Below are 27483 nucleotides of genomic sequence, written 5' to 3' on the forward strand. Positions count from 1 at the left end.
CTTCGGGTGTCTGTAATAGCTGATAGTCTATTTAATCATCAGTAGCTAAAAAGTTATCTTACGATCTGTATCATTCAGGCTTGTGGTAATTATATATCTGTTATTACATATTAAAGCATACTGTAATGGTTTTCTTATTTTCTTAATACGATTTCTATTCGTGAGGTGAATTAATAGACACCGTCTTTTACGTTTTTAATTTATTTAAATACCTTACACTACACTTAACTAATTTATATAATTCACTATTACTTAACTAACTCAAATAATCTATTTAAATTATAAATGGAATAAATAGAAAGCATAAACTCCCACAGAATGGCATATGAAAGTTATTTTGACTGCAAAAGAAGTTTTTTAAAAGAAAATAAACATATATGAATGTGATTTACTTTCGAAACATATATATATATATATATATATATATATAAATGGTTCATCATTTGGAACCGTACAATATTAAATTATATTGTATTGTTATTCCAAAATGACATTCCATGTGCTCGATTTGTGTGATATTATTTTATCTCGTTTTTTTCTTGTTGGAAAACCGAACCTGTCTACCTTCGTTTTGATTTATCTCATCATTATTCAAATAATGTCAGTTTCTCAAAAACAAATGCAGGCTAACGAGTATTTTTTGTTCGTTCCTCTTTTTTTTATTGGTATTTTATTTTTACGTAAAATAAATGGCATCTTCGTCAGTATCGCTTTCCTATAAAACGGCGATTTATATGCTAACAATCGAAAAATTCCCAATAAAAGATACTAACAACTCCTTTTAAATTTGGCAATTTCTTATATAGTGTTTATAGAAGGATAATAACGCGTGGAAGCTAAAGAATGTGTTATCATATAGATATGTTACAATTCGTAGCATAAACTGTTAGAAACAGGGTTTATTTCATTGAATCACACTGAAAAGAGCTTTTTATATGAAAAAAAGTCTTTCTTAATATAAAACACCCATCGAGCAATTTATGTCATTGCAACTTATCAAATTAGACTATATTTATTTTAATATTTATTTGTATAGCAGAAATTCATTACGTAGAAACAAAGCGGAGTTTCTCCTTATAAACCAATACACTTTCCTATATCTAATTCCACGTTCTTCTGTTTCCTTTTCAATATGAGCTTTCCAGCGGAGCATCGCATCAAACTTATACCTGGATATTTTGTTGTGTATGTAAATTGTACTTTGGTATTATTAATATTCACTATTATATGTCGACTTGTTTTATTTCCCATTCTTTAGTCCAATTCACTGTCATTTGAGATTTTCATTTGTTTTTTCACTATTTTTCCTACTGATAATAAAATATCGCTAGGAAAACTCCTCTGTGGCACACCAACGTTGATTGGTTTGATTCCTGAATATGCTTCTTTTTGTTTAATTCTAATTTTCTCATAGAGACTTACGATTGTAAGATTTCGGTAAGGATGATGTTATAGTCTAACTCCACATGCCATACCTTGTCAAATGCTTTTCTTACAGTTAGAAATATTCCAAGACCACACCATTTTTTCCTCTAGAGAGTTTATGGACTTGGTCTATTATATAATGTTTATCTCTGATTTTACATCGGTGGTTAGGGATTCATCAGCTTCTTCAATAGGTTTCGATCTTTTTAGTACGAATCTCTCGAATAGTTTTGAGATTATCGGTAGTAGGAGGTTTTCATGACTTGGAAATCATAATGACTTCGGCTATTTTCCAAATTCTAGGAATATGTATTGACTTTAAAGCAGCATTAGTTAGGTGTTTTTAATCAACTATAACTTTTCTTGGAAGCTAGTTCTTTATTTTGAATGAATATATAAAGTAGGAACTCGATTATCCGGCCCTCAGCTATACGGATTAAGTAATATTGAGCCGAGTTACAAAATCTTAAACTTATGTACTAAAAGTGGAATTTATGCAAGCACGAACGAGTTGGAACTGGCATTACCCCGCCCGCGCCACTCTGGATCGCTGCCCCACGCTGATGTTTGTGTCGCGTCTAAATATTTGAAACTGTCAAACCGTGTTATCGCTTAAAGACAAAATAAATATTATTGATTCATTAAAAAAGGTGAAACTGGTCGTAAATTAGCTGATGAGTATGGTGTAGGTACATCCACGATAAGTGATGATTAGGAAGAATACCGATTCAATTTTGTTGTACACTCGCAAATTAGATAGTGAAGATCGGAAAATGACGAAAAAACCGAAAAACAAACTTTTAGAAGACGATTGGTATTGTTGGTTTTCACAAAAACGGTCAACTGGGCAACCGATATCTGGCCCTTTACTCTGTGAAAATGCATTACAGTTCAAACATATTGCAGATAAATGAACAGCAGAAAATGCAAGAAGATGAAACAGAAGAAAATCTAAACGTGGAAAATGATATAGGACCATCTCGTGATGAAGCACTTCAAGCTCTGGAAACAGCTCTCAAATTGTTTAAAAAACAAACAGAGATTGATACTGTGAGTTTACTACAGCTGAAACGAATTTGTGATATAGCAGCAATGAAGAGAAAAAGTAGCTTACGTCAAATGCCAGTTACCAAATATTTTAAACCAAATTGAACTTATCATAAAATTATTATTTTTTATTAATATTATTATTTATTAATAAATATTACTATTATTAAACTTATTTCAATCTACAAAACCCGCTTTTCATCATACATTCATTTATCCGAATCCCTAACGACAACAATCTCAGTAAAAACTTCTTTAGGTAACGTACGCTCAATTATTTATTTTCCTTGGAATATTGCTTCCCAGTCTGGCTTCTCGTGTTGATCCTGATTTAGTTTAAATGTTCTGTTCTAAACGATTCGTAAATATTTTTGCCTTTTGTTTCTTGTTTACTGCCACTTTCTTTTATTTTAATTTTTTCTGTCATAAGTTGTCTCATTTCTTTCTCATAGTTATTTCCAGCTATCCTAGATATAATGTGGAAATATTTCCCCATACTCAATATTGAATATCATCAACACATTACGTTTCGTTGTTGATTGAATTAATTTTTTCTTTTATAACTTTCCCAATCAGTTTATTCATTTACTGATGTAGGTCTAAAACAATGTTTGTGGTATCACTTGAAAAAGATATATTTGTACCTCACTGGAATACAAAAAAAAAAATCTGAACGACTTTTGCACAAATTAAGATCTTGTGATAGATTAAAACTTATAGTTTTCGACTGAGAGTATATAAACGGTACTTAGATGGAGTGAACAATTAATATTAAATTGGATACCACGAGCTTTCTAACGAAACGAAAAGAAAATAAAAGAAAAGGTTAAAACCTGGAAAGTCCTTCTAAAAAATCAACGTTACTTTAAGAAATAAAACTATCACCTAACACGATTCTCCAAATGAATATATATTGCTGCGAACAATCAAAAAGTTTTAGCTGGAAAAAGTAAAAAAGTAATTCAAAGAGTTATAAAGTGATGAAAACAATTATATATGCCAGGGAAAAGACATGAAACTTATCTGCGGAAATCCGAGATGGTTTCAGCCTTCAACTGTGATCTAATTTGGTGGATATATTGCAGTTGATGGTAGTGTAGCTATTGATGGTTTGGTTTAATTTTTTCTTGGTTCTCCAAACTGCAAAGCAGTGATTAATGAATAATAATGAATAATATCATTGCAAATGTATTAAAATTCATCCTACGACTTGGAGATAACAAAACTATTTATATTTCGGGACTGATATTTCATTAAACTCTTCGCATTGAGGAAGAGGTCCATAGCAAATGAACTTCTTTGAGAGCTTGGAAGTGGCAATAAAACAGAAGTGAATACTGAGACAGTCGTAATAATGAATTTACAAAATAAAAAAAGTTTTTGGAAGGTTGATTAGCATGAACGAACAAAGACAGTTAAAACAATGAAGATGAATGATTGGTCACCATCCAACTGCAGCATCATATTTGCTCTGATATTGAAAGGAATATAATCAGAAGGCCGTTTCCAAGAAGCTTGTGAGTGCAGCAATATGGCCATTGGGAACATAGGGATCTATTAAATAATTCCACCCAATACGACCAAATATATTTATGCTCTATCGATTCTGAGCGTCCTCGGTTTGGGAAAAATATGGTTTCAGTGAAAATTATTCACTATAGAGAGATCCAAAAGCAATAGTCTTTTCCGTGGTAGAAATCTTCGCCGATTAAATACTGCTGCAGATGTAGATGATACGGATGGTATTTGTGCTTTCTAGAAACACTGGATTGAACTGGATTGAATTAAAAAGATTGAACATACATATGTATATGTGAGTCTGGTGCTTGTATTTGGATTGTCGACTACTGATCCTAACACTAATCATTCAACGTTTTCGTCGGTAGTAACTGTCATCGTCTTCTTTTGTCTCTCAAAATTGCAAAAAATGATGAAATTATCTAGCTAAACTACAGAATATTGTGTAAATCTGTCAAGAACTTATACCAAGAGATTTGATGAAACATTATTAATGAGAAACATAAGTTTTGATAACTTGATAATCGAAACGCATGTCAGACAGTGTAATTGTGAGTGTTGGTGTAGTGGTAGCATAAACAGTGTTATCAGTATGAATGTCAGATTTGACATATTAACATCAGTGTTGCCATATCTCGAAACTTAAGTAGCAACCACCGTATATCGTAAATTAGAAAGTTTGGAGAAATCTTTTTTTTTGTTTTTTCATTTCGTTCGCTTGTGTTATCAATATCAACAGGTGTGACCAAATTCATGTTTTCGTCCATCAAATACATATTCTTTGATTACACTTGGATTGCGTGAAAATCGTTTGTCTACGTCTATGTTTGTCATAATTATGATATCTAAAAAACAAAAATATGGCCTTCATAATTTTCAAATTGCTCGAACAAAAGTTCTCGGAACATACCTTTCATGGTTTTTTATTTTCGGATCCCTACTTCGTTTAAATTATGACTACCTTCCCTCTAATTATACCAAAGTAGTTTTTACAAAAGAAAATTAATGAGGAACTTTAGCCTCGAATCGTATAAGTCTGCCAGCTAAAACTTTGTTTTAGGTCGAAAGAAAATTATCGTGTAGTAGGGAAAAATGATAATTTTCCAAAGAATACAGTTATTATGTTAGTAGACGGCAATTTAGAATTTCCTTTTTCATTAGGAACTTGATGATAAGATTTTTTTTAAATGTTGCTATCCGCAATTAACATAATGGAATAGGTTTAAATTACTGTTTTCCTTGTGAGTGGGAGAAACAGAGTTAAATAGATTTCTAGTGTCAAATTAAGCTTCGAACTCGACTAAAGTGTACTTTTTATTTGTGAGAGTTGAAAACTACACCCTACTCGCTCAAAATATAGTTAAAATAAAGTATTTGTAGGCTCGAACCACCCTCGAACAAGTTTATTACTAATTGTACAGATACAACCACTTTAACCACCCGTTAAGAGTTAAATTTCCAGAAAAGCTTAAAATTTTGGAATGATTGAAATTGTGTCGTATTATATTCAGATTGTTCTAATGAACTTATTGCTGCCTTCAACCCTCATAAATTATCCGTTGAGAGTAAGAATTATTTATCAAAAAATAAGGACAACATTTTTTACTGCTCACAATATTACAAAAGTTAATTGAATTGAATAAAAAATATTTCATTCATAATATAAAATTTTATATTTTCTAGATTTTTAACCTTTAGATATAAAAATCACTTGTTATGACTAAAAAATATAAAAAATGCGTGGTAATTATCTAGATTAGGTTACATTCCGATTTCGTTACAATTTTATTAAGTTGTAAAGAAAATTAGGCGAAATTAGGCGAAATTGGAAGATAAAAATGATAGGGAATGGCCTATTCGTGCCACGAAAAAGGAAAGAAAAATAGAAATACGATAGTAAACGCACCGAATCGATAGCATCAACGTATTTCCGGATCCCGAAAGACCAATAGAAATAAATGAAAAGCAATTTTATTCCACAAAAATTTATTCACTTTCCTCATCATCCCTTCACATAGTTTTTTAACTTTGAAGTTCCAGAAAAAGAAAAATAATTTATACATCATAGTTTAGCTTCGCATGTCTAACCTAACCTAACATAACTAGCCTAACCTAACCTAACTTAACCTAACCTAGCCTAACCTAAGCTAACCTAACCACTAATTTTAACTAAGAATAAATAGAATATCAATCAATAAACAGCAATACACAAAAATTCATAGAATTTTATCTTTTTCATGGTCAAACACGAATAAAAAAAACAGATATCGATAGATTTACTAACGATAGTCGTATGTGAACAAACTAGACTAAATTCTCTGCAAATTTTATGATACATGATGTCATCATTAGGTAAAGAAGACATGCGAAGGTAAACTATGATGTATAAATTAGTTTTCTTTTTCTGGAACTTCAAAGTTGGAAAACTATGTGAAGGGATGATTTCCGCGCCCTACATATATATATATATATATATATATATATATATCAAATTTTTCAGCATAATTTTCTCTATAACATACTAAAATTTCAACGAAATCGGAGGGGTGTAACCTAATCTAGATAATTACCAAATGCGTTTTCATTCGTATAGTGAAGTAAAATTATAAAAAATACTTACACTTAATATAATTTTATTATTATGTTACAAAGGACGAATATAGTTACAAAAAAACTTTAACAACATCATACGTCATCATCACTGTTATCTGCTTCCTCTTGTAATCTATTTTTCAATTTCTCGTTGTAGATCTACGCCAAACCAATTTTTTTTTTAAATTTCTTTGTTTTCTGACAATAACTTATTAATTTTTCAAGATACAAACTTCCTGAACCATATGAATAATACTTATGAATAAAATTTATTGCATAAGGCGTACGATTGATTTCAATAAGGTCGGTAATGACTGAAACGTAATTGTTTTAGAAAACTTTTTTTGGTATGAGTCAATCAATTTTCATGCAAAAGACTTTCACCAGTGCTTCATTTAAAGAGCATTTAATTTACTTTAAAAAATGTATCTAGAGTTTTCCACAAAAATTCCTTTCTTTTCGAGTTATTTACGTTAAAAGGTTTTCATATTCTCGAATAATAACTATCGTTCAATCGGCAGAAATTTAATCCATATTAGGTTAACGATTTTTTATTAGCTACATTTTTCTAATTGATTTTTTCAGAAGTTAAAACTTTTAGAGTTGTTCGTGGGAAAAGGTTCCAATCGTTAATATCTCGGAAAAAAACGAAATTCTAAATAAAAGTTGCTAAAATTTGTTAATCTATCGATTTCCGAAGTAACATTAGCCATTAAAATTCCGACACAGGTAGTTTTTAAACAAAGTTATGAACACTATCCAAATTCCACAGGAAAATTAAATGAACGAACTAAGTACATTATTTAAAAAAATGTTGAACAAGCCAATAAAAAGAGTTTTCCATCTATACATGTCGTCTAAAATTTCCAACCTATCTTCAAACAAGCTCTATTTGTTACCAGCACATTTATTTACACGAAATTTCCATTGTTCCCATCAGTAAACACATTTTTCTATTCAGTTGGTTTTATATTAGTATTTAAATAACATTTTATTCACGCCAGAATATTTGAAGGCACGAGCTAACTACAGCTTTTATATTTTTTATATATTTTTTTAATAATGCATTTGTAACACGTATGCCAGATATCTATTTTGAAAGTAGTACTGTCGATTATGTAGATTATTTCCTTTATTTTTTATATTCAAAAATATCGATCCTATCAGAAATCTAGCAATTATAAAAAAGATAAGGAAAGTTGATCTCTGAAAAGTCAAATTTATTTCGTTTTACAACTTTTGTCAATTCATCAGCAAAAATACAGCGATAAAATTCAGGTTCAAGTGATTGCTCGTATGAAATTAAGTTGGGTCTTTCCTATTGAAACAAAATTCCCGCATTCCAGTCCTTTCCACCACTTAAAAGGTACTTTTTTCTAGAATTTCAATTAAGTTAGAAACTCGCAAAAGACTAACCACGGGTATTTTTTTCCTGTTACAGCATACGGAGGTGAAATAAGCAGCCCTTAATCTATTTCATATTAAAACTTTTTGTTACGTTACGAAATAAATTTTTTTCTCCGAAACCTATAGCTCTAGAAAAAAAAAACAAAATTTATAAATTTTTTAATAAATTTGGTAGAAAACATCGTCGGAGTTGCAGGTTTTCTGCGGTTTCCCTGCAACCTGGAGAACCGATTCTCCAGACAAATGTCCGACGATAGGGAATAATACAGCCGCAGCTGTACCCGCCCACCCCCAATTAGATTAAGAAAAAACAAAAAATAAACAAAAAAAATATATAAAAAAAAAAAAACCAAAAAAAAATATAAAAAGAAAAAAAAAAAAAATCTTGAACTAAAAAAATATAACTGCACCGCTAGAAGCAGCCTGCAAACACTTCCCAACTAAATATCCCCACACCCAGCCCTGCAGAGGAAAAAATTCCTATATCAGGGCCTAAGCAAAACATATCAAATTTCCAAAAAAAAAAAAAAAACCCTCCTTCCTAAATTTTCACAACGAATCTCTCTCTCTCTCTGGTAGAAAACAGTAAAAATGTGAAATGTAATAAGATTCATAATAAATACTGGAAATAACCAGCTCTAACCAAAATATAGGAACATAGCCTTCGTGTCATGTGTTCCGAGTGACCGAAAAAAACTCAATTTAAGTCACAACCTTATCTATCTCGAAAAGGGGTGGGCTGAGGAAATTTTGTTATAGAGAAGACCCATCTTAATTTCATACGAGCAATCACCTTCTGAAATTTATCGTATGATTAAGAAACATCCTGTATATTTATTTTTAGGGGGAAAACGGGAAACGACTTAACAGAATACTCTAGCTTTAACAAATCATTAATCAACATTATCTAAAATAACTCTACTTGTTTAATGTTATTCTATTTCCAATCTTGCCCAATTTAGAAGTAATTTATCTGAAATTTGGGTTCCCTTTGAGCGTTATTTTCGTAGTATAAATTATTACACCCCAATGATCTTATACATATTCACTTTGTAGTTTCGCTTTCGAAAGCTGTTTTGTAGTGAGTTACCCGCCGCCTCTATTATTTATGGGTATTATGACGCAACTATGCTGGAACGCCCCACAAAAGTCCAAATTAGCTTGTTACGTAACAGGCTGCATGTATTATGAGGAATAAATTAGTTGTCCGTGAATAAATGTTTGTTAATTGTACACTCTCGGTTACCATATCTAGCTGAATGAAACTGATAAAAAACCGAGAATTTGGAAAATATTGATACAGACAGAGCAGGATCAGGGATAGATTATTTAAAAATTATGAGAAAGTTGTAGAAATTATTTTTCGTTGAGTTGCCACAACGATATTTAGATACCCGAAAACGGCTTCAACCGTCATTTTATCATTTAAAAATTTTTGTTTTTACAGCAGATCAAACAATGACAATTCTCCGTTGTCACAAGATTGTTCAATGAATTCCATAATTTCTTTTCGTATTTTTTCATTTGTTAACCTATCATTTTTTGTTACGCCTTAAATATTTCATCTCTGCTGCTTGCATCGCAATTTTTTGCCTATTAGTGAGGGTCCATGTTTCGCAGCCATAGGTTTATATTGGTCGGTAAATTGATTTATAAACTTTCAATTTTGTACTTCTTGAGACTTCTCTTTTACCTATTCGACAGTTGTTTATGCTGTTTCATGTGTTTATGGCGTTTCTAATTATCTTAGTAATTTCTGCGTTTTCATTGTTTCAAGGTATTTAAATGTTCTCCCCGTTGTAATTCTACCTTTATCATTCGTTGTTTGAGTACCATTACTGCAGTCTTTTTCATGTGTTGTTCCAAATGTCAAAGTTTGTCTGTAGATCTGGGTTGTTTTCTATAATAAGGACTACTCGTAAGTCATCAACATCAGCTCCTTCAGATATTTTCACTATTTTTATATCCAACGCACATTTTCTTTGAATTGGCTGTGCAGATATTTATTATATCATCTAGAAATATGTTAAAAAGTAATGGACTCAATCCCCATATTTTTATTTTTTATTTTTATCCACGGTTCTCTGTCGAAAGCTCTCTCCATATCAATACCTCCAAATAATGCATTTGTACCTCGTCGGTCAACTTTATCTATAATTTTTTAATGGTAAATGCGTGATTTTGTACACTTCTACCTATTGCGGAATCCACTTTGTGCATCATTTAGCGTATTTTCTACGTTAGGTCTCAGTTTGTTTCTAGGATTTTTGCGTAAACTTTCATCGAATTACACAGTAATGTTATTTCTTCTCTGTAGTTATTACATTGTTTGTTATCTTCTGGCTTATAAATGGGTAATAACTAGAGATGTGTCGATTCTAAAATGTTTCGATACCGATACGGATACCATCGATGTATAATAGCCCCTTGTAAAAAATTTCTCTTATGCATAATTTGTTTGACCAACCTACAAACCAATTTTAAAATATCTATGCCTATACAGGGATAAATGGGGCAATTTCTAGTGATAGAAATGTAAGCCGTGCACAAAGGTTAAGTTGTCGAAATTATTAAATATAATAAATATCACGAAGAAAAGTGGATGCACTTTCTCTTGCGTAAGGAGGGCACACCAGAGGCGGAGTAATAGTCGCCGAATAAAGGCAACATTCTCGAGGCAGCCTGTTGTTTAAACAAAGACAAATATTTTAACAAATGATTTTCCAAAATATGATATTTTATTTTGATAAAAATATAATATATGGTATCTGTGGCGTGTTCCAAGGTATGTTACATATTTTTATAAATACTTTTACAACTTTCTCCCCTAGCTTTTAACATTTCAGATGTTATGTTGTCGCTTTTCCATTTTTTAGCCATTTGATCGGTTCTATAACTTCTTACTACTTTATCTTCTCTTTGCTTATGTCGTGGCCCTCTTTTTTACTCATTTTATTATTTTCTTTATTTAGTTCATTGTTATATTCTGTTTCTATCTGTAGTTGCATAAAGTATGACTTCCATCTCTCCATTTTCATCCTTTATGTAAATTTGTTTGTTACCGAAGTCTGTCCAACTCTCTTCCTTTGCTTCAACTACAACATATTTCACTTTTTTTCTCTGTTCTTTTTATTTTTCATAGTTTTCTATTGTTCTGCTTTCGATTCCAAGTGCATTTGTGCATTTTTTCTTTCTTATTTCTTCCGATGAGGGTGTCCTCCAGTTTAACACTTCGAAGGTTCCTCCCCTCTTTGTGTTAACTTATGACTAAAATTTAAGCATAAGCCGGAAACGCCGTAATTTATTTTATTGTAGTTTTGTTAATTGCTATTAGCTTATTACTTAAAACCTTTTTTTCTGTTTGTTATTCACCTGTAATTGCAATAATGAAAACTTTTAACACGTTTTTTTCACTGTTTTATTTAGTTAGTATTTTATTATGACTCACTGTAACTATTTACAAAATTATTCCTCAGAATAAGTCGCGATTTTCGGATAAATTATAGGTAGAGATATAAAAATGTTAACACCTTCATATCACGTTACCAATCATCACAGATTAACATCAAAGAATGACAAAAATTTGGAGAAAAAATAGAAGACTCTAAAGCAAATAAGAAACACAGCAGAACATATATTTTGTTAGAAATAAGAATGGAGATATATTAAAAGAGGAATAAGAAATCATCCACAGGTGGAAAGAATATTACCAAAAACTATTCAATAATGATTCAGAACATACAGAATCTAAAATAAAAATTTATAAAGAAGAGAATACGCAATCGCGAAACTAAAAAATGGAAAAGCACTGGATATGATAAGGATAACAAATATGCGCCAAAAAGCAAAGAAATGCAGTGCAACAACTACCGAAGAATAACTTTAATTAGCTCAGCGATGAAAAATATTAGAGAAAAGGATGAGATTAACAATAGAAGACACTTTCGAAGAATCTTAAAGTTAGAATGAGGAGAAGCACCCAAGATAATGTATTTACTGTAACACAGATGACGGAAAAAGCAATACAAGAAAAGAATAAATTGTACGTGGTCTTTTTAGTCAAAGAAAAAGCCTTTGATAAAGTACGTAGAGAGAAAATATGGAAGATGGCGATTGAAAGAGAAGTTAACGCAAAAATTATAAGAATAATACAAACTATGCATTAAAACAATGAGAATGCAATCAATCATAAGAAATAACAAAATATCAGGAGGCTTCAATACAAATATGGGATTAAGACAAAGGGGAAACTAAGTCCATAATATATACATACGAGATCATAAAGAGATGCACTGTTTTAAGTAAACATATATGTATGTGTGGGACAATCGCAACTACAAAGAATTAACATCAGTTAAGAAGCATTTGCAGACGATGTTATACTAATAGCAAAAACTGCAACAAAGTTCCAAGAAAACATAAAGGTTTGGAACAAAACAAAACAAACAAAATAGATTTTCGCTATTGAACAAAAATTACTAGTACAAAGTCAAAAATCCTACACATCAAGCTGATGAGGGAAAAATTCATTCAAACCGTTTTTATTGTGTTAATTGCTTTGTTGGAGACAGGAGCAATTCCATTTTTTCTAAAAAATCTTCCTAGTGAAACACAAAGTTCTAGTTTGCTACTTACCCCGTGTATAATCGTGGCAACAATACTCGATATTAACGAAAATCGACCTTGTAGCTAACAACTGGTTTTGTTACATTTAATTCGTATTAAATACAATTTCATGGTTATGTTGCAACAATGATTTGAATTATAGTCCTCCAGTGGTGATTAAAGGATTGGCAGTCAACAGGCAATTTTGGCACTATAATGGAACACGTAATTATTAGGTACAAAGAAAGAATGATTCGAATCAAGCTTATGTAAATTATCTGAGTAAAATCTTTTGGTCTTTTGGCAAACACAATAGAAATTGGAATATATAGTATTGCTGGCAATTTTCAACAGTTCCTGAACATACAACAATGGAAACCATAATTATCGGATATAATGATGTATGGTATTAGTAAGACATAAATTTAAATAGTAGAACGAATATCAAGATAGAGAAATAATCTGATCCCAAGTTTCCTTAAAATATTTACCAATTTCTTACAATTATTTATACTAGGACATTAAAACAATGCCGCTTCTGTTTCTTCTAAATTTTTATCCTAAAAATTCAACTCTTCTCACACTAAAATGGATATATAAAATAATTTAACATACTACCAATAAACACGAAATTGGCAACTCACAGAAAAATTACATCTTTTTGAAACTTTTTTCGACTAATAATTGACTTCGCTTTTAGAAAGAGAAGCATTAAACTTTACTTTTTCTACTAAATTTGGTACGAGGATAGTCCTAGAAGTACCTGGACTGACCTAGATCGCAGTAGTTGCTTGAAAAATACCAGATTAGAAAGTACACAATCTATACAGCTTATGTTTCAAATCTGAAGACGAATGGTGAACATTCTCAGTGAATTTGTAAGCATGGAAAAAATTAGTGATCGTTATGTGATGCTTTTATAAGAAAGGCCTTAGAACAACCAGTATAAAAGCTGAGCTAGATTCTACTATAGGTAAAACTCCTTCTTCATTATCAACAGTAAAAGATTGAGTAGCAGAGTTTAACCGAGGTCGTACAACAAGCACGGCAGTGGTGGAACAGTTGAGAAGACTACTTCTGAAATGCTGAAGAAGATCCTGAATGATCGTCGACTGAAAGTTCGCGGGCTAGCAGATTAATTGAGAATATGGATATGAGAAAGCTGTACGCAAGATGGGATGGTTCCAACGAGTGTTTGGCGATGTTTCACAGAAAAAGCCGAGTTTTTGCGCCCTTTCATAACCATGCATAACACGTGGGTCCATCCCTTCACACCAGAAAGAAAATAACTATCAAAACAATAGACTGAAAAGGGAGAACCTGCTCCAAAGAAGGCAAAGACCATTCTGCAGATGGGCAAGGTCATGGCGTCGATTTTTTGAGATGCGGGTGGGATAATTTTCATTGACTATCTTGAAAAATGAAAAACTACGGCGAAAATGACTGCATTTGACTAAGAAGAAAGTTTCAGAAAGTTGTTTCATCAAGACAATGCACTAGCTCGCAGATCCGTTATTGCAAAAGCTGAAACTAATGGATTAAAGTTTGAATGCCCCTATTCGCCAGATTTAGTCCCTGGGCTTATTTTCTGTCCTCAGGCTTGAAAAAATGGATGGGTGGTAGAAGTTCTTCCAACAATGCTGACATGATGTCGGCGGTTGATGGCTATTTTGAGGAGCTTGTTGATTCTTATTATAAAAACAATATCGAACTTATTGAACATCGCTAAAAGGAAATTATGTTGAAAAATAAATATATTTTTTTCAAAATTTTTGTATTTTTGTTGCGCCATGTATTTCTGGAACCATCCTCGTATATTCATATTAATTGGTTGCTACTTAGCAGTTTGTGGCAGGAAATTCAAAATTGTAAAACATCGGATTTTAATTTGGTATTTTGAACATTCTGAAGTCGAAAAATTGAAATTACATTATAAATATGTCATTGAATATACGAGGTGCGTTGAAAAATTCGAATTAGAACTTTTCTTTCCAATGTACTGCTTTTGACTAGCATTGCACATAATATCTAGAATCTGTTTGCCCATTTTTCACTTTTCGGAAACGTTCCAGTACTTTAGCATATCGCTTGTTCGAACGAACAAGTTGACTGTACATTTTAATGTTTTCGTGGTCCCGACCCTTCCTCATCTATTGATGTCTAGTTTAAAATCCCTCAAACCCCTTTGTGAACAGTATTCAAAGTTACTTCTTTTCGTAAGCATTTTCGATAATTTTTTTAACTTGAAATAAAACTCAATCTCAATGCTTTATTCAACATATGAATTAAAATAGATCCAGCTCAATTTTTTGATCACAGTTTCACATTGAAGTTTTCATTTAAACTAAAGTAGGTATTTTTACAAAATAAATGAGTATATGTTAAAGACATTCGAAGTTTATTACGAGCGAAATGAACAGGAAGTAAATTATTAAAGAAGCTATTAGCAAATAAACGAGAAGGAAAGGTTGTTGCATTACTTATTTTATATTGTGATTACCTGCCAAGCCAGTCACCGCTGCATCTCGTTTCAAGTTAATTGGTTAAAGTTAGCGAATTTTGTAGCAGCTACGATCAAAATATAACGTTCACGAATTTTAGAATAGCTCGAAATTTTATATTTACGAGAAATTTTGTTTCAAGGTATTAATTTGTTCAATATTGTTCCTAATGAATGTTTTTGAAAGATACGGATACCTATTCTGTGAGAATAACATCTTAAGTCTAAGTTGGATGAGATAACCCGACTTTATCACTCCTTTTCAATTTGATATTTTTTATCCATACCATAAATTATGGAACTTGAAAAGGGAGATAATAGATTTTAATTAAAAATAAGTTGTAGGTATGTGAAAGGAATAACACCTAAATAAAAGCAGTTATTGTTAATTGGATCATAATTATTTGGCCTAGTTTGTCCAATGAACTAAGTTGGTTTATGAATTCAAAGCTATTTGATAATGATATAAGAGATTCTAACTTTTGTACAGAAAAGTTTGATAGTTCTGGGATTGTCGGTTACGAGATTATAGAATTTTTTATATAAGAGGATGGATGTCAATGCAACTGTGTACATAAGACTGAAGAATATTTTTCTGTTATTTCCCTCCCTCCATATTTCAAAAACTTTCTACTTTCTATTTCATATAGATACAAATAAAATAAAATTTCAATATACAGAGGAAAACTACATCGAAAGGTAATAGTAATAGGTAATAATTAGTATGTAAGTCCATAGTAACATTAAAGCAGTATGCAGCATGCACGGTATTAAATTCTATTATTAGAATAGAAGTCGTTTACATATTAGAAAGCACTTTCCATCAAATATCCCCTCAAATTATTGCGAAGTGCGGGAAAAAATGATATCGATTTGATTTCAATTGTCAAGTGATTGTGAAATTTTTTTGCATTGTAAAATATTGAGCCCTTAACTAATTCTGAACGTGGAGTATGTAGATAAAGGTCGTGAAGATCAAAATTTTTAATCTTTTAAAGAAGTCCCTGCAGTGAGCCTTGCTATTTAGTCCGAGTAAATATCTAACAGTTCTCTTTGTAGTTTGAAGATTCTCTCAAATTGAGTCACACCACACGTACCCCAGAATGGAAGGGCATATCGGAGATGCGACGCAATAAGGACTTAATAAACTGTTTAGGAGGTGAATAAGTTCAGTTCTTTGGAAACTGATCTTAGCGCAAAACAGAAAGAACTCAATTTTTTAGATAAAAATTGACCTGTAGTCAAATTTTGATCGATTCTAGTCCTTTTTTCCATGCCAGAAAATGTTTTCGATTTTATTCCTTCCTTGACGAGATAGTTGCTCGGATCTCTTTGTCGCCTATTTCCATTTGCATTAAAATTTCAATCTTGAAAACTCAAAAACGGCTGTTCAAATTAGATTTTTGCAAACAACCCTTGATAATCATTTATGTAATGAAACATACAACCTGCTTCATACTGCTTCTACTTCAACAAGTTTCTCATTCATGTCGTGACAGTTTTAGTCCAGTGGAAAGACGTTATAAGTTCGCTGCTCTAAGAGTTATTATGTCCATGTCTACCCATATTTTATTCACAGCTTGTCCTGAACTCTAGATGATAAATCTTCTGGTGTTTTCACTGATTTTAAGCAGATATTTACATAATCAATGATATAATAGCTTACTTTTAAAAAACTGTCCAGTCAACGTATGATTTTGAGGATACGTATTTTCTAACCTAGAATATGACTTTAATACAAGCACTAGGAGGTTCTTTCGATATTTGGCGTTGTTCATTTTTATAAAGAGGTTGTCTAATGTTTCTATTCAATTATTAGAACATTGTATACGATTCTCCTCATAGAAGTTTTTACTTCTTCAGAAAAACTGATTTACGACCAAAAACTTCGTTTAGGTAACTGAGTAATCTGTTGTCTTCCTATTTCTTCTAGGTAGAAAATTTTTTGAAACAAAAAATTAAACCAATTAATATAACAAATATGAAACCTAACATAGAAAGAAGACATTTTTTCCATAATAATTTTCAAGATAGTCTCCTTTCAATTCTATACAATTAGTTCAGCGATGCTTTAACCTTCTAACCTTTCCAAATAATAATAACTGTCTTTCTTATCAAAATAGGCGTTTACGTATGCGATAAGGTCCTTCTCTGATGAAAATCTCTCGCATGTAACTGGAACTCCGAGGTTAGGAAGCAGGAATAACTTATAAGGGACCAGATCTGGTGAATGAAACTGTGATGAACACAAAAGCTAACACATGATGAAACCGTCTTGGCCTTACGCATGAATAATTCTTCAGTCAGTGGCATGGCAAAAAATGCGTTCTTTTGATATGCCGATAGATAACCTTAGTCCAACGGTCGTCCAGAAAAGTTTTGTAAACTTTTTCGATGATATCGTTGGTTTTTGCAGTTTTTGACCGCCCCAAAAGCTCGTCATCCATCAAGGTGATAGGATCACGTTTGAATTCATCTGCTCAAAACTTTACGATACAATTCGAAAATGGGATTCGACACACGAGTTTAATTCGCTTTCTCTCCGGACCATTTGAATGCAATGCTGAATTTCTGTACCAAATTCAATCAATAGGTATAATTTGGCTTGAGGAGATCAAAATATCAACTGAGTATTTGGCGTCGTCAAGTAAACTTCCCTTCGACAGGCTCCGCGAGTAACCCCGGACGTTTTAGAACCTGAATGACCGATCACAACTTCTATGGTGTTTCAGCATTCAGTTTGTGTTAATTTGAAATGAGTGTCTATAAAAACGATTGTAAAAGTATAAATAAATACGTATAGATATAATTATATGTATCGTATTAACAGCAACCCAAAGGATCTATTGTGTCCCCCTTTCTTTCTGCGATACTGGAAAACTCAATGTTTATCGCCGATCTGTTAATTCCACTCCTTTTAAAAATTATAGAATGTGGGATGGCTGTAGTTGCCAAAGATTTCATATGCTCCCAGGTATTTGAAGTAGATATTATTGATAAGAATTTGATTTTAGTTACTTCAATTTTAACAGCATAAATTTCCAGAAAATTTTGTCAGAATGAAAAATATATTATTTTGCGGTGGTAGTGTATTGAATGTGTTTTATAGGAATTTTAGAGAAGGCATGGCACAAAAAGGGGAAGCACTGGTCTAATTCTTCTTCCATTTGCGAAGGCGATTGCTTTTCAAAAACAGATGTTTAATGTTTACATATTTAGAAGAATCTTCAAAATGACTCACTTATATGATTGTCAAACAGAAACTAAGTGTCCAAAATTGTTGATATTTTTCAGACATCCTTGTAGTCCTTATTTTCTAAAGATGTAACCACAAGAGATCTATTCGTTTCCAAGAATTCAACCGTATATGGTGTTGTATCTGGTTAATCTGGTTAATTTGTTTCACTCCCGGTAATTATTAAAAAAATTCTCTCCAAATAAAAAATATTTAATTAATGTGAAAGAAACTAAGCATTACACTAAGGATAATATTATTTCAAATTTTACATCGGAAATTTTATTATTTTTGGTTGATTCGTTGTCGCTAGGGGCTATTTAGAGAACGATGTAATTCCATGCGGATGCTATTGACGTTATTGAATCGCGATTTTTATTTGTGACTGTACGAGAGAATCGTAATTAGATGTGATTATTGGCAAATCTCTCTTTAAGCATCAGGGAGTAATTTGCATTGACTGTGATAACGTAATAAGATTCACTGGCTTTTGAAACGCCACTTTCATGTATCGCTTATATACAGAGAGATTAAAACCGAATGAAAATGTTCTGCTGTGCTGTGTGAGAACTGTATCTAATTGGATGTGCGTGGAGTAGGCAAACTGAAACCACGGAATCGGATCACTTCTTATCATGAACGAATAACCCTCCCACTCTTTCGATAATGGCTTCAAAGTGGGAGCCGAAACGTTCAGAATTTTGAAAATTCCAACGTGGTTCAACCCGTGAACCTAGTTCATAATCCTTACTACGAAATCCGAGAATTATGATGAGAAAATTATCAAATTCATGAGTTCAGATATAATTTTTTTTATTGCTACAATCATCATTTTGGATAATATATGTTGTTTCTGGTAGTCGCTTTCAGTTGTCAAAACTTTAGCAGATTCATAATCTATTGACTTTCATAAAAAACATGTGATGCCAGTGAGCATCTGTCGGGGTACAACTTGCTGTTATTTTCGTTTTCAGTCTGATGAGTGACCTCTCAGATTGACCAATGTATGTTTTTATCATAATTTAAACAAGGAATTTCATAAACTATGTTTGGCAAGTTATTGATTGATGTTCAATCTTTGCTTTTAGTAAACGGGGCGCATTAACGTATGAAATTTTGATAGTTAGTTACTTCTATATTTTTTAAAGATTCCGGAAAGTTTACGAGTAACTGATTTTATATATGGTGGAGGTAATTAAATAGAAAAGATAGTATGGTTAAAATTAGAGCTAAATGGTACGATTGGCATGATGTCAAAGTGACTGTCAGATGTATTATGTAAATTCTTTTCAAAAATAGGAAGGATATGAGTTTGCATCAAAACTTTTGAAAACAGATTAGTTCCATGAAATATTGGATTAGACATTTTAATGCCTCTATTTTTCATCTACTTGATTAAATTGTGTGATGTTGTAGGAGTTGTGGCAACATTGTGTATAAAAATTTTTGAAAAAAAACAAAGAATTGTGTTACTACGACTTTGTTAATAAATATTAAAGTCAAAGAGGCAAAAAACAACATTCAAAATGAGGAAGGATATAAAGACTGGGTTTGTTGCATTTTGTCGAACTTCCGCGGATTCATAATCTATAAACCTTCATATAAAACGTGTGATATCAGCGAGCATCTGTCGGGGTTCAACTTGCTGTCACTTTCGTTATCAGACTGGTGAGTAACCTCTCGGATTGACCAATGTATATCTATTTTTAAAATTAAACTCCGTTCAATATAAGGTTAGGTTAGGTTAGGTTAGGTCGTTTAGAATGACGTTGAATGATTATAGATTTTTTTTTTCGAAATCTAAAAGATATTCATAGATTACAACAAGGTTATCCAACAAATTTTTTATTAATAAACCTATAATCCTCAGCAATATATGTATAATGCAGAGAAGCAGGTTCACATAAATAAAATACAGACAGAGCTGATTGCCAGTTCTGTGGAATAGAGGAAGAAACTACGACTCAACTGTCAAACAACACAAAAATTTCCATCTCAAATGTTCCATGATTTGAACTATTATTTAAAATTAAAGTTACACCTGGATTATGAAGAGCCTCTATGGACCTGGGCGAGGATGACTGCAAAGGAATTTAATCTGTTTTTTAAAATTTCGGTAACTTCATTTGAAAAATTTCTAACAAAACTAATACATGATTGTTCTATAAAGTCAACCATTTACGTAGCACTGCAATGTTTCATTGTGTGATGTATTATAACCTTTCGCGTTAAATGTGCTATCCGAATTTTAAAAGATTCATTCGCCCCAGTAGTTCCTGAAATTAGCGCTATCAACAAATAAACAAACTTTCAACTTTGCGCTAATTAATAATGTCAGTATTAATAACTGTAACAAAAAATTACCAATTTGATATCAAATTTTTTTTCGTTTTTATCTAAACCTATTGAATGAATGCAACAGACTATACCAGAAAGCTAATAAATGCCACTCCCAGGTAACTTCGTATTATTTATACATCAAATTCCGCTGTTGGTGACAGTTATTAAAGGGACCAAATTGGCGGTGTGCGCTTCGATGATTAAGGTAATAATTGAGTAATTTCACTATTACCGAACATAAATTATACTGATTGGGACATTGTGATCATCATATTAATTGATTGTAATTACATTTTGATGCTAGCTAATACATATATACAAGAAGAATAAATTATAAATATCAAGCATTTCCATGGAGTGAAATTTTCTTAATAACGTTCCAAATGTGAAATGAATGTATTTGTAGAACATATTAGGTTTATAGTAAATGAAATCAGTTTGATCATGGTAAAACTGACAACGCACTTTCTATTGCAAGTAATAAATTTTCGGATACAATAGAGCGAAAATTAAGTTCGAAGGCAGGCAGGAGAAGACAAATTTCGAGCAATTTGCATAAAACTCCCGAAGCTTGAATACTAATATCACCTTCTTGTATCACATTTAGTTCATTAACCCCTTGGCGCCTAAACGTAGCGCAATCATTAAAAATCAATAGAATAAAATATGGATGATTAAATATAAATTTGTTATATACAGAACCGGATCCAAAAAAAATACAAATGTCATTCAGAAAATTTGATATTTTTAAAAGAATGGTGATGTTTACCGTATTTTTGAGAGGTTGGACATGTAATAACTAGATTATATTGAATTACATGTGATTATTGTACTAGTTTACGAAATTGTATCCCACCCAGCTCTAGTTCCGCGATTGCAAGAGGCGCAATTGCCCAGGCCATTTCCAAAGCGTACATGGTAAATGATTTTCTTCGGGAAACGAATTCATGTATGCGGCAAATCAGTGGTTTACTTATTGATGGGAAAAGTGTGTTAACTTCAATAACTTCAATGGAGACTAAAGTAGAATGTAAAAATGATATCTCTGACAATTTTTCATTGTGAGTGGATCAGCGATGTATGTATGTTGTATGTATGTAATGTTGTGTAGTGCTGTGGTACTGGTGCTCCTTAATTCGTTCCAAGAATCTTAGATGAGGTATTAGAAATTATTGTTTAGATCATTATCAAGCTAAAGGGTTATTGGCGTAGCTATCTGTAGAATCGTTTTCAGTGGTATCATTGTGCGATTGAAGTTGTCTTATGAGGAAAACTGTTCGGAAAATAAGGGTTTGGTAGATGTCTTTTATGTTTTGGACTATTGGTTGATCGGTAAAAAATGGCTTGAAGTTTTGAAGAAACTTTTCTATCTACGTCGAAGGTAAACGAGAGGAGCTTACTTCGTGGTTTATAGTAACTGCGCAACCAACACTGGTTAGTTTTTGAAGCATACGTATAAAAACGAATATTGTCTTTTTTCTCTCCTCAATCCATGTTTTTCTCGATTTTCCTTTTTATATCTTTTTTGCTGTTCTAGTTTCATCTTCTTTCAACCAACTCGGGTTAAAATAGATCGCATGTTTGATGGTATAGAAAATATATACGGATACATAGATACTCTAGATTTCTATTTTCGATATTAAGAGACTTATTCGGCCGTTAAACGTGCGGTTTATACAGAGTATATTTAAAAGAGTAAACTAATCAAGGTTCCAGATCAATACAACCGTTTCTAGAACTTCCTGAACATTTTGAATCGCTTATAATAAATTGCACTCATTTTAGAATTATCTAAATCATTCCAGAAATTTTTATAACTTTCTCGAATATTTCTAATCGATCATAATAAATTGCAAGTTTTATAACTAGAATATTCTAAATTGATTGTAGTTGAATACATTTTAGAACTTTCTAGACCATCCCAGAAATTTTGAGACCCTTTTAAAAGTCCTCAAGGGTTAGAAAAGGACTGAAACATATGTCACCCACTTCTACCCAACGCGACCAAACTCCCTTGCTATAACCTGGAGACCATCGCAACGGAAAGCTGATTAGGGTTGATGGTGATGGAGAAAACCGTTGTCTTTACGTACGCACTTTATTATAGATTAAGTGATTAATAAATACTCAAAGTTTGAAGTAGTCATCCCAGTAAAACTTGTGTAATGTCTCCTATATTATACTAAATTGAAATTTCCGGCGCTTTTTGTGTATAGAAATATTTTCGCTATTATCTGCAGATAAATCAGAGAACTGGAGTAACTGGATTTCTAGATTTCTAGCCAAAAAGAAAATACCAAAAGAAATAAAAACAGAAATATATGACAAAAAGTAGAATCAGGATATGGATCAGAAACATGAACACTCTCAAAAAACCAACTACTGAATAGAAACGAGCTTATAGAACCTGCGTTTCATTTATTGTAGTACCTCGTTTTGCGTTCGATTCGTTGATCTGTTTGTTGTTCATTGTAAAGTTTCACGAATTGTTCTAAAAATATGACAAACAATTGGAAATAGCAAAGTCACATACTTTACATCAATAAAACTTATACGATGTGTTACCAACATAAAATCAATCTTATGTAACTATTCAAATTAATTTAATACAAGTATTTGTTCTTGTTGTTTCATACTATAATCCTAGAATGAAAATACTCTGTTCAGCAAGTTTCAAAGAGTTGTATCGAATAGTTTACGAACTTTTATCTCTGAAATGGCTCTGCAATTCTGACCCTTTCCGATCTAGTGACCCTCTTCACCCTTACCGTTTTCTGATGATTTATTAATGAAGATTAAACTGAAATTTTTGTTTCGTATGAACCAGGCACGGATTGAGGCAAAAATTCAATGGATTCATTAATCAATAATGTCACAATACGCATAGGAAAAATTGATGGGTAACAATGGTCATATAACATATTCATTACAGCAACTATGCTTCATCCTTACCTCAGCTTTCTTGTGTGTACATTTTGATAATTTGATTTAATGAAATTTTCAACCGAGTTACTTTTAAATCCAACATGCGATCGTTTTCCAAGCCGAAATATTCGGTACCATAAAAGCCATAGGGGCTGAAACGATGTGCTATAAGCTTGTGCTGGAGTTTAATAAAGTCCTACAAGAACTGGTGAGGCGAGATTCAGCTTGTTAGGGTGCTCTACGAATCCCCTAATCCACCAATGGGCCCAGAAACAACTCTTGGTGTATCCAAAAATATTGCTATTACGTCTCTGAGTTTGCTCGCAAGGCAGACATAGATGGATAGAGACACCTGACATGAGACAAGCTAAGGCACACTGATCCACTTGGAAAAGAGCGACTGATGACAGACATTTTAATCAAACACGGTCATTTCAGACGCCACGTCCACACTATGGACATCGCGGATTGCCGCTGGTGTATGGAAAAGGAAAAAACCGCAGACCAAGTCATCCGTGAGTGCTGGGTAAGAACGAGGTTCAAACACTTGGGAAAACTTCACATTATACCTAGGTTAGAAGCTCTTTAACCGCCCACAATCCTACTATGAACTCACGTTTTTGCTCTATATGCCACATATAAAACATCGATGTCAAAAAAGTTCGCTTTATGTACAGGGTGTTTCTATATTCGCCCAACAATGCTCTACCACAGAGAGTTATCAATAAATCATTCATTTTGATATAGGAATACAAACCCTTACGGGGCGTAGTTGCTGAGATACAGGGTGTTAAAAATTTTAAATCAAAATCAAAAATTTGCCATAAATCGAGAACGCCTTCAAATTTTTTTTTCAAATTTAGTAACCAATATGCTCCTGACTAAAGTAATATTTTGACATAAACAACCTTTGGAAAAATTTAACCAGTGGCCCGTTGTCAGGGTTAGTTGTCACTTTTATCCTCCTTTCTTACGTCCTGTATATCTTTTGTATGATTATTATCATTTTAATAAATTCAAATTTCAGTATATCAAATAAATGAATTATTTTGATTTAATTTTTAACATTCATACGATTTTCTAAAAAAACATACTTCTTCTTCAGTTACTAACGGTGAATTGTAGTGACGACAACAAATGAAATTTAAGGCAGAAAAAGAAGTAGTTAATTAAAGTTGTACGGCTTTCCAAGCTCAACCACAAGAAATCCTATTAGCATGTCACACGATGCTTTTAAGCATCTGTCGAAAAATATCTAATTTCCACACCAGCTAATTAAATAAGTTACAAAAAAAAATTACTTTTTTACCTATAATCCAGTATTATGTTTGTGTTTATAGCGTGTTGAATTTTTTCTTTAAATAGATACTTTTGTTTGTATATTATTCATTGCTTCTTTTATAGTTTCATTCTAAATAATCTGATTTATCAATATTTACTTGAGGATCAGAATTTTACATGATTGTGCAGTTAAACATATAGCGTAGTGTAAGCTTCGGTGAATATGGACCCTTTAAAAAAAAATGCCATAGTGACACATAAAGGTTGTAATCTTCGATTTCCATTTCGTTCTGCTTAAGTACTTCTGTGATATCAATATTGTAATAGGTAACTTTGGATACAGGATGTTACGTAATTAGATATTAGACGCGAATTAAGGAGAAAATGGAAAACGGAAAAAAAAGACTAAACTGGTGGCAAATAATAGAACAAAATGGACAAGAAATATTACCTTCACATTTAGGATAGAATAGGTAAGTAAGAATGTGTCCTAATATACATCAACAGGTTCAATATAAAAAAAAAAACATCGATAATAAAATATATAAAGTATTTAACTGTAAATGTAAATAATATGTCATTGTAAAATTATTTAAATTGATGATACTGCAAATAATAAGAATAATTTTCGTATTATTTCATATTTGTAAGTCAAATGTTAAATTAACATAACCTATAAACAGGAATTGGTATTTTACTATTTTTAACCAGCTGTCAGAACTTTGACGTATTTCGTTATAGAATAATAAAATAAATAATTTCAAAGCAAATAGTTTATTGAAAAAAAGTTATGTTTAATATAAAATAATATTAATAACAGAAGATTACATATGTTAAATTGAGGAACCATAAGATAGTTCTTCTTCTTCTTCTTCTTCTTCTTCTTCTTCTTCTTCTTCTTCTCATGCCGTCTTCTCATTGATGGTTGGCGACCACGTTTATAAAGGCTCGCAACATAAAACAATTTTCCAACGCTGAGATTTGTCCATTCTCTTATGTTACGAAGCCAGGATTTCTTCTTCCTGCCAATGCCTTTCTTTACCTCTACTCTGCACTGCATTATCTTCTGTAGCAGTACGTATTTGTCGTTGCGTAAGATGTGTCCTATGTAAAATGATACGAAGATACAAAAAAGGAAAGAAAATTAGGGAAGCTCTCTTTTTTTCTTATCTCCTGAGTCCAAAAGTTGTGATGAGTAAGAAGATTATCAATTGGTCTTGAGTTAACTCAAGACCAGCAGTGATTGTGTCAATGTCAACAGTGTTTTCGATAGTAAGCATTTTATTTTTATTTTCTATTTTAATAATTTTATATTTATTTGTTTCAGCTTTTCATTTCCCAAGTGAAATTCCAAAGAGTAGGTAAATTGAGACCAAGGAATCGGATCACTTCTTACCAATGAGCGAACAACCAGCGTATCCCCATCCTTCTCTTGATAAAGGCTCCAAAGTGGAATGCCTATAAATTATATATCTTCGAGTATCGTACTTATTAGAATAGAAATCGATCAGTATCAAAACATGAATGAGATGTATGTATGTCGATTCTAAAAATGAGAATTTTTACATGATAATTTATTGAATTCATGAAGTTATTTGTGCAGTTTTTACACACTTTATATTAGGTAATATTTATTTATCTATGGATGTAACACAGTCTTAGAAATCGATTTTCTCACAAAAATATCGGATTAATTTAACATTTCGCACACTTATCCAGGAACGATCTTTGAACTTTATTGTTAACCCATATTAATGATCAAATAAATTCAAAAATTTGTAGAGTTGTAAAAGACCGATGACAATATAACAATTTCATAAATTTGTACTATTATCTTGTCAGGGTTTTCTCAGAAACGGAGACTACTATACCGGCGAAGTGAATAAATCAGTAAGTTGATAAATAATCATTTCTATAAAATAGCGTTTAGTTTACCAACAACGTAAATGATTTGAAAAATAAAATTAAGTTGAAAATAGCCTTTTCTAATTAAAGAAACTGAGAATGAAAAAATAATTCTTAGTATAAGAAGGGAAAATGTCACTGTTTTGAAAACGTGACATGTTTCGTACGACAATATTCTTTCAAAACTTTGTTGACGTCAGTTATTTTATTCTTACATTAAGAATTATTTTCCATTTTTAGTCATTTATCATAGTGGGTGAATACATTCGTAAAAATAAGTTCAAAAATGAACGGAACGACAATTTTAAGAATAGAACATATAGATGAAAGACTTATAATAATAATCCATCTGTTAGCTAAAACATATTCACATGTATTATACAGATAGTCCCATATCTCTTAGCTATTCAGTTGTAGCACTACCCTTAATCATTTATTTTCTATTTCTAGATCTTTCAAAGCTATGTCGACATATATTTTGTTTGATTCGAGCACAAAAACAAACTGAAATAGGTGTTTATTACTATCATTACACCAAACTGAGTTTACCTTCAGTATCTGCAGCCGATCATTTCTTCTGATCCATGATAATTGGTGATACAATCGAAGTAGACAAAATAATAATGTAAGAATCATTATTTGTGTAAACTTGATATACCCGAAGCTCTCTTTGTTCTACGCTAGAAACTTTAAAAAAGTGCAA

General features: G+C 31.8%; 1 protein-coding gene across 4 annotated transcripts in view; it reads right to left on the minus strand.

The window, feature by feature from the left end:
* LOC130903836 (growth factor receptor-bound protein 14-like) overlaps positions 1-27483 on the minus strand; it is a 366503-nt gene that overhangs the window by 285754 nt on the left and 53266 nt on the right. The window lies entirely within an intron of this gene.

This window comes from Diorhabda carinulata, chromosome 2, assembly GCF_026250575.1.
Source record: "Diorhabda carinulata isolate Delta chromosome 2, icDioCari1.1, whole genome shotgun sequence".
NCBI classification, from domain to species: domain Eukaryota; kingdom Metazoa; phylum Arthropoda; class Insecta; order Coleoptera; family Chrysomelidae; genus Diorhabda; species Diorhabda carinulata.